Raw genomic sequence first — 6405 nt, 5'->3', positions numbered from 1 at the left:
AATAAATAATATATAGGGTTCTTAAAATAACTTTTCAATATATATGTATATATATATATATATAGGGGACCTTATTTTAAAAACCCTTATTTTTGTAGGAACCTTTTCTAAGCTAATTATACATAAGGGTAGATTTGTACTTCAATTAATCATTTATTATCTATAATATTAAAAACAAAAAAACTCCATATTTATCTCTCGATCAGTTACAAAAAATTATTCCTCACTTTGCTCAGCATTATCACGTTTTGATGGAATTTCTATTCTCACCTCATTTCATACCGTTTACAACTCAAAACACAAAATATTAACCAAATACTCAACTAAATTCCATTCTGTACATATTAAACAGTTTTCACATGTGAATTGTTTAACCTGCTCATAAATAAACACTAATTTAAATGTGAACAATATTTTCAAACTTAACAGATATGCCCTTTAAATATAGTTTTTATAAGTTAACATAACTATTTAAATCTCATTACACATTTATAATTTTCTTTTTGCTAATTTACTTATGAACAATAATAGGAAGGCCCATCAAATATGACCATCTTATAGCCTTATCACATATGAACAAAGTAATCACACAAAGTTATCACATATATGTTGGCAATATAATAACATATGAATACATTCATCATGTATGACCGAACACCAAAGATTATCACATATGAACAAAGTCATCACATATGAACAATACTCCAAAATAGGAATTATAAGGTATCTAATTTTAAACGATCTTTTCTTAATCACCTATCTGCACTACTACTTGATCCCATTCTTAACTTCGGGCGACATGCTACGATCTTCGTTTTCATCATTAGCCTTGAATGTTCACCCGCTCACCTACATACTATTACTACCACTCTATTTCAAAAATCTCAAGTGTCATTATGCATTGACATTCACATATTAACACTATATATAAACTCTAAAAATACTGGAGACATCATACCAATATACCATAGTGTATAACCTATACAATAACATCAAGTAATTTATAAATTCATTACCATAACACTAGTACCTAAAGCTAAAACATTGTTCACATATGAATTTTTTTAAATAAAAACGCATTCCAATTTATGTTCACACATGTTCTCTCCAATGGTTCTTCTTGCGTCGTCATTGTTGAAGCGGCTGATCGACTGATGTCAACCATTTGTTACGTACGATCACTCGTTCTTACCCCTGAAAGGTTACATGTGAACATAAACACACATCTACAAACACAATAATATCATAATTGATTAGATCAAACTGGAATTCTTATTCACCAATACACACCGAGTATAAAACATTGGAACCTAGAGTTCATGTTTGCAAATGCTAGCTAGGAGATTGATAATGGGTCTTGTGTTTATTTTTTTTCTTCTTGATTTGGGTTTTAATTAATCGTACTTATTTTTTTTTGGATGATTCACAAGTTTATAGGTCGATATGATGAATTGAATTTGAGAATGAGAGGAGCTAATTTGTAGGGATTCTTTGTTAATGTTTAGATATAGATTGACATATTATTTTTAATCTGTTAAAAAGCATTTACTAATTGACCCTCATACCCTTAGCATCCGTTTCTATTGTTCATCCATTTATTAACGGATCATAATTTACAAAACTGCTATCTGATTTTATACACCATTGATCAACTAGATATAATGGTCTTAAATGGTTCTTAGAGTTCCTACAAAATTAGAGGTTCTCATTTTAAGGACTCTCTCTCTCTATATATATATATATATGTATATTCAGTCTCAGTCAAATGTCACGTAAGCAAATATGATGTCGTGGCATTGGTGACGGAAAGATTAACGGAGGGTTGACGTTAAAAACTAACGACGTTTTCTTTATTGCAAAATTTTTGAAATTGAGATTCTTTAAATAGACGAAAATTAAATATGTCACTTTAATAAAAAATTTGTGTTAGAAGTTTATTTTTATGGATTTTCCTAATAAAAAATGTATGATAAATATTTTTCATACTCACCTTGCGAAAATTAGAACTATATTCATTTTTTTTTGTTAATATATTGTTGAACTAGATTATTGTCCCGCGTAATACGCGGGTAAATATATTTTTATACTTATATATACCTAAAATACTATTTTCTTAATTAATAGTTATCAAATTAAAATATTCAATTTCACTTTATTAACATTTGTTTTTTTTACCTTGATAATTTCACAAACACTTATTGTGTTGCTCATTAAGTCTTACTGATTAAAAAAAATTATTCAATGCCCAAAAGTTATTGCTTATCCATGTCATCACAAATATCTCAATGTCATTCGAATTTTCATGTCAAATCATAAAAAATGTCACACATGACACATTCTTTAGATGGTGCCAAGGTATACAACCTTCTAAATCGAGTTCCAAGATTGCCACCATCAAGCCAATGAACATTCCAAAATCTTGTTTTATTTTCACTCTCAACTGTTCTTTAATAACATCATAAGGGGGCTAGCAATCGGGTGTGCCTTAGAAAATGAGGAACATATATTTTTCCATATATTATTACCATTTGTTTACACGGGAACGCAAACTCAGAACCTTGAATCACATTGATGATTTTAAACCCCACGTAATTCAGATTTTAAACCACATGTCATATTCATTTGTACATATCAATGCTAAATTAAGAGTGTCCAGACCACCAAAACCTAAACCACCCACTTTTTTACCTGATAATTGCCTTCTAGTAGATCCATTACCTTTTTCGAGTTCGACCCCCCTTCCTCCCTTACCCCTTCCACCAAAAAAATGAAGTTGTGATCTTTATCAATCAAAAGAGAGAAAAATAATATATCCTAAATACTTTGAATTACCGAGTTAGAATATATCATAGACAACGCATTAGTATTGAGTTTAAATTTTATTCTATAATAACTTTGCAAAATTTTTGAAATATAACCTTGGATGGAGTCCCACTCCAATTTGGTGAATCTTGTTATATTTTTACTCCCAACTGTTTTTTAATAACATCTTAAGGGGGCTAGCAATCGAGTGTGCTTCAGAGAATGAGGAACATATATTTGCCCATATATTATTACCATTTGTTTTACACAGGAACACAGACTCTCAGAACCATGAATCACATTGATGAATTTAAACCTAACGCAATTCAGATTTTGAACCACATGTCATATATCAATTTGTACATATCAATGCTAAGTTAAGAGTATCTAGACCACCAAAACCTAAACCACCCACTTTTTAACCTGACAATTGTCTTCCAGTAGATCCATTACATTCCATTTTCCGAGTTCGACCCCCCTCCCCCTCATCCCTTACCCCTTCCACACACAAAAAAAATGAAATTGTGATTTTGAATATTTTGAATTGCCGAGTTAGAATCCATCATAGACAACGCATTAGTATTGAGTTTAGATTTTATTGTATAATAACTTTGCAAAATTTATGAAATATAACCATGGATGGAGTCCGACTCCAATTTTAAGGGTATATTTGTAATTTTGTTCCTACAAAATATTAATAAATAAAGAATACATACAAACATCGACTTTGTTGTCATAAGTCTCTTCTTTAAAAGTACATCACTTGGTTGGAAACAATAGTCTTGAGATAAACCTCTTTATTGGTAGAGCAAAATTTTTAAGTTATTTTGATTTTTAATAGAATAGGAAGAAAAAAAAAGGTTGGAAAATTGTTTTCTTTTTTTGTTTGGGTGAATGTACAGTACATTGATGATATGGTTGTATATAAAAACGTTATATTTTTTTTCAAATTCTTTTATAATATTAATCACAATAGTCACACATATTTACAAGCTAAATTATATATCATTAATTTCGATAATTTATTTTATTTTGTTTAATAGAGTATAACTTCTCTGTCACCACATGCTCTAAAATTGCAGATCAATGTTAAAAGTTGATGTTCTTAAAGTTGTCACTCACCTAAGCCAAACTCGGCATTTTAAACACTGCCGTTGATAATTTGACTAAACCAGACATTATATATATATATAATATAATATTGTAGATACAGGGTGTTACAACATTAATAATATTCAATTTTACCTTTTCATGGTTTAGAATATACTCCCTCCATCCCATTAAAAGTGTCCACTTTTATTTTGTCAAAGTCTTTCTTTTGTATCTTTGACTACAAATATTTTTTTTATTGCATTAGCTAAACTCGGCCTTCTAAACACTGCCGTTGATAATTTGACTAAACCAGACATTATATATATGTGTGTGTGTGTGTGTGTGTGTGTGTAATATAATATTGTAGATACAGGGTGTTACAAAAACTTTTCATGGTTTAAAATATACTCCCTCCATCCCATTAAAAGTGTCTACTTTTATTTTGTCAAAGTCTTTTTTTTGTATCTTTGACTACAAATTTTTTTTATTGCATTATATAATATTTGATAAGTTATACTCAATGAAAACATATCGAAACCTCTATCAACTCATATAACTTTCATCAAATATTATACATTATAAATAAAAATACTTAAGGTCAAAATTGCGAGACAAAAAATTTAAAAATTCAAAAGTGGACACTTTTGATGGGACAGAGGGAGTAACTTACTATTTTTATCTATAGAATGTTGATCTATATATTTTAAATGAAACATATCTCAAATATTTCAATTAAAATATGCTGACTATTATTTTATTGGAATATATAGATTGACAATTAAATTGCTTAGAAATTTTAGTGTATAACTAAACTATTCGAGCAAAACGTTAAAACACAAGTGCAGTGACAATGCAGACATATCCGGATGAATAGAAGTTATCCAAAAAAAACGAAAATTTTACTTAGCGAGACTTCTGATAGATGATGTATCCCTTTTTCAAAAGTGTGGTTAAATAACACATAAATAAATATGAGAAACAATGACTAAGGTTTGTTACAAAAGTGTCTGGTCATTGTAAAGAGGAATCTAATCGACGACTAATGTAACTTCATGTTTTCTAGTGGTTTAATTCTTACCTGGTTAAAATTTGTTAACTTATGATATTATAAAAATTTAAAATGTCATTAATTATATATAATATAATAATATATTAAAAAAATATATTAACAATTATTCTATTAGATATATAAATATTAGCTACTATCTTTGATTTCTTGATTAAAATTATTAGGTAAAAAGTGTAAATTGTTATTTTAGCAATAACAATTAATCAAAAAACTTCTCTCACAAAGATCTTTGCTCTTTATAGTTTATATATTCAATTTTTCTTCTTTATTTTCAAATAATTGGTTTTTAAATTCAAGCTCCCAATCATCCTTAAAGATTCTAAATATCAAATATTACTTTGAAGATTTAGATTAAAGGGGATACTTCTTATTCATAACTTTACGGTTTCTTCTCTATTCTTATTTTTAGATTTTTGATACAGGGATTTAATCTGATTGTCAACTTTGAAGACGTGTTTCATTTTTTTCCGGAAGGATTTACGCTCGAAAAACCTCTATCAACAACCACTCGATCAAAAAACAGGTATTTCCAACTTTCAATTTAAGGTTTTAATCTGATTTTTTGGTGATTTGGTAGATTAATAATTATATTTTGATTTATCTATAAATCTTGACAACGGTGTTTTATATATTTTGATTTGTGTATATCTTAAAAATCGGGTTTTCTAAAAATCAATGGTGGTACCTTTCTGCTGATGAGCACGTAACTAAAACTTTGTGTCTTTTACCATTACATTGGTGATAATTCTTTTTACACATTATTATATAAAAAGTTTGTATATTATCAATGTAGGGAAGAATAATCCAAGCCACTGTCAAATGGAACCTCCTGATTGGTCAGTTTGATGTGTTGCTGTAGGAAGGAAATGGTTGGCGTTGTCATGTTATAGTCTTTCATATAATCTGGTCTTATTCCATTTCGGGTCTCCTACTAATTTTAAATTTAGGATATTTTTAATTTATTTTACATATATAGCTCTTTTGGTCTTTGATAAAAAATATTTTTATTGTAGGGTTATGGTCAGTAAAGTCAGCCAACGAATAATCAATAGGGTCATGGACAGTCGGCCATTTTTTAAACTAGCTAGATTCCAGATATATAGCAGCAACTGAACATTGATCAAAAAGAGGTGGTATTTTGTTTCTTCAAAGATGGTAAAAACCGGACAAAGTAAGGATCAATGTTTACAAGGGTCAATTTGTGGCGGGTGGGCATGCGGTTAACAACAAGTCTTGAGAACATAATCTTTAGTTTAGTTGGTGCAATTTTATGATATCTCAGAAGTTTTGGAGTAGATTGTGGTGGTTAGAAGTTTGTCGATCTCTTTCATCTTAACACAAGTTTCTTATATAATCCAAGGTGATATATTTTGCAGTGTATTCGAATACCAACCATGAAAGCAAGCTGATTATCCAATCATGCAACTAGTAGGTTCATCAAG

Source organism: Erigeron canadensis, chromosome 9, assembly GCF_010389155.1.
Source record: "Erigeron canadensis isolate Cc75 chromosome 9, C_canadensis_v1, whole genome shotgun sequence".
Classification (NCBI taxonomy): Eukaryota; Viridiplantae; Streptophyta; class Magnoliopsida; order Asterales; family Asteraceae; genus Erigeron; species Erigeron canadensis.
Note: the sequence above shows the minus strand (reverse complement) of the source record.